Below are 2,936 nucleotides of genomic sequence, written 5' to 3'. Positions count from 1 at the left end.
GAGGGACCATGTTGTCTTTAGGCGGAGCAACAACAAATGAGAGAGTGAAAAACTTGAGAAATTAAATAAAAACCGCAATTTTCATGCCATCAAAGTACCTCAACTTAGCCACCCGTGGTCTGTCCTTTGCCCCCACAACCCCACATGCTCCTGTTTTCTTTCTCAAGTTAGCCTTTCTCTTTCTGTTTTTCTCTATTTCTCCTCACTCTATTCCAATAATATTATTTGATCTAGTGGTTATTTACTTTTTTTTTTTTTTTTTTTGAAACCGGTTATTTACTTTATGTTCAATTAATTATTTATAAAATTTATAACAAATATTGATTGGTTGAAATATATGTTTTGAAATGAATCTAAAAATGTCTCACTCATACGTAGTACGGAGTAGCATTTATTTTTTTTTATTTTTTTTAGGAAAATAGTACTCCGTAATATTTATTTTATATATTACAAGCAATATTAAATGTCTTATTATAATAAACGGCTATTTCACCAAATGCCATCAAAGTTTTCAAAATTTACCAAATGCCACTGACAAACAATACAATGACACCTCGTGCCACTAATAACATATGAACGTTAGTTTTCTGTTAATGCAATTCTTATTTCATCAAATGTCATTACTTTGATAAATTATTTCACCAAATGCTATTACTTTATAGAATTAATACACAATAATTATTTACTTTAATGAATAAAATTTTTTTTTCGATTTTCGTGACGAATATTGTTCGGGTAAGGTTTTGAGGGTCATTTTGATCCTTTACGGGAACACATTAAACTCGAAATTGGCAAAAAAAAATGTAAACACCTCGTTTCGCATTTTTTTCAAAAATAAAATTATGATCGACATGCAAAACGGGCATATATATATATATATATATATATATATATATATATATATATATATATATATATATATATATATTTGTCAATTTCGAGCTTAAATTGAAATCATAAAGGGTCTAAATTGAACCCCCTAAATCTTACCCAATAAATTTTCATGGTTAAAAAATAATGACACACTAAACGAAATATTTTTCGACATGTAAAACGGAACATTTACGTTTTTTTTTTCAATTATGAGCTTAATTTGTATCCATAAGTGGTCAAAATGACCTCCAAAACCTTACCCGGTCAATTTTGATGGTTAAAAAAATAACGACGCGCTAATTGAAACTACGTTATTTTTTTGTTAATTCTGAGCTTAATTTGTATCCTTAAAGGTTCAAAATGACCCTCAAAACTATACTCAAGCAATTTTTGCCATGAAAATCAAGAAAAAAAATATATTATTTTTATTAATTAAAATAAATAATTAAAATAAACCAATCTTATCATGACACGTATCACGATTCTATCTTAATACCTAACTAAGTTAACGGACATTAGTTATTAATGACATTTGGTGAATTTTTAAAATGCTCGATGATACTTGGTGAATTTTGAAAACCTTAATGGCATAATGCCATTTGGTGAATTTTTTAAAAACTCGATGTCATTTGGTGAAATAGCCGTATAAGAAAAGTCAAGCCATGTTAGATATTTTTAAAAAATAGTAGTAAATAAACCATAACTCAAGAAAATTAATATGTTTTACGACAAGCATTTAAACTTTGTTGTGGTAACATATTGTGGACTATGGAGTAATATTGAAATTTAAGGACTCGTTTGATTGTAATGGGAATTATGTGAAATGGATTGACCAGCAATGTCGTTCCTTTAAAAAACTGACTTTCTTTTTTTATTTTTCTATTTTATTTTTTTATTTTAAAGATTTTTTAATATTAAAAAAGTTTTCTGTCTCTCTCCCCCTGGTTTGTTCCTCGTTATAAAATCCCCTCCTAACCTGCTCATTTTTCACAACACTCACCCTCACCACACTCATTCTCTCTCTCTCTCTTTCTCCTCCACAATATACTCTAGAAAATTCAAGAAAAAAAAAACCCCACAAAAAAATTACTCAAAAATCATAAACAAAGATAAAAATGGCAATAAAAAAATCAGCAAAATTGCCACAAACAGCAGTATTGAAGCAAATTCTAAAGAGATGTTCAAGCTTAGGCAAAAAACAGGGTTACCAACAAGAAAATGAGTATCCAGAAGATGTACCAAAAGGTCATTTCGCAGTTTACGTTGGAATCAATAGAACAAGATACATTGTTCCAATTTCATTATTAAGCAGGCCAGAATTTCAGAGTTTACTTCATCAATCTGAAGAAGAATTTGGGTTTTGTCATGAAATGGGTCTTACAATCCCTTGTGATGAGCACGCTTTCGAGTCTCTCACTTCGATGCTGTTGCGATAATTATTGTTACTACCTCCGTCCTACTTTAATCGGCCACATTTTAGGAATATTAAATAATTAACAGTTTTTGGTACGTTTTTGGGAGATTTAGGAGGGGGTAATTTTTATTATTATTCTGACTGATTATGATGAGAATTTAGGAACCCATTTGGAGATTATTTTTGGTTTTTCATGGGTTTTAAGTTAGAGGAAAAATTGTATATTTAGATTGGAAATTGTTATGAGGTTAAATTTAAATTAGTTTTTGTACAATTTCTTTCTCACGGTGGCTGGCGCTTGTTGTATGTTGCCCTGTGAGAGGATTTATCAAGGAAAGTTATGTTAATCACATTAATTAATTATTATGATTAGTACTTGATTATTAAGCTTTTGTTCTTTGTTCTTTAGCTTAATCACTTTTGCTTTTTGCATATTCTTTCATCAATCATTAATTATTTTATTATGTTGTGATTATTTGTAAACACCTATCAAATTCTTCAGATTATTCTTTATAAAGTTTTTTTTTTTTTGAGGGAAATTATTCTTTATAAAGTAATACTCTACTTAGTACTCCTTGCGTACTTGCTCTCAACGGTATTTTTTTTTTTAATGGAACAATTTTCAATAATTTCTTATATATATATGTAC

The 2,936-nt window shown here is 28.8% G+C and overlaps 1 pseudogene; it reads left to right on the top strand.

Moving 5' to 3' along the window:
* Positions 1 to 1,988: 1,988 nt before the first annotated feature.
* Positions 1,989 to 2,309, top strand: LOC145613964 (protein SMALL AUXIN UP-REGULATED RNA 51 pseudogene; annotated as a pseudogene).
* Positions 2,310 to 2,936: the final 627 nt, after the last annotated feature.

Source organism: Chenopodium album, chromosome 25 (assembly GCF_948465745.1).
Source record: "Chenopodium album chromosome 25, dcCheAlbu1.1, whole genome shotgun sequence".
NCBI lineage: Eukaryota > Viridiplantae > Streptophyta > Magnoliopsida > Caryophyllales > Amaranthaceae > Chenopodium > Chenopodium album.
This window is presented reverse-complemented; position numbering and strand designations above follow the sequence as displayed.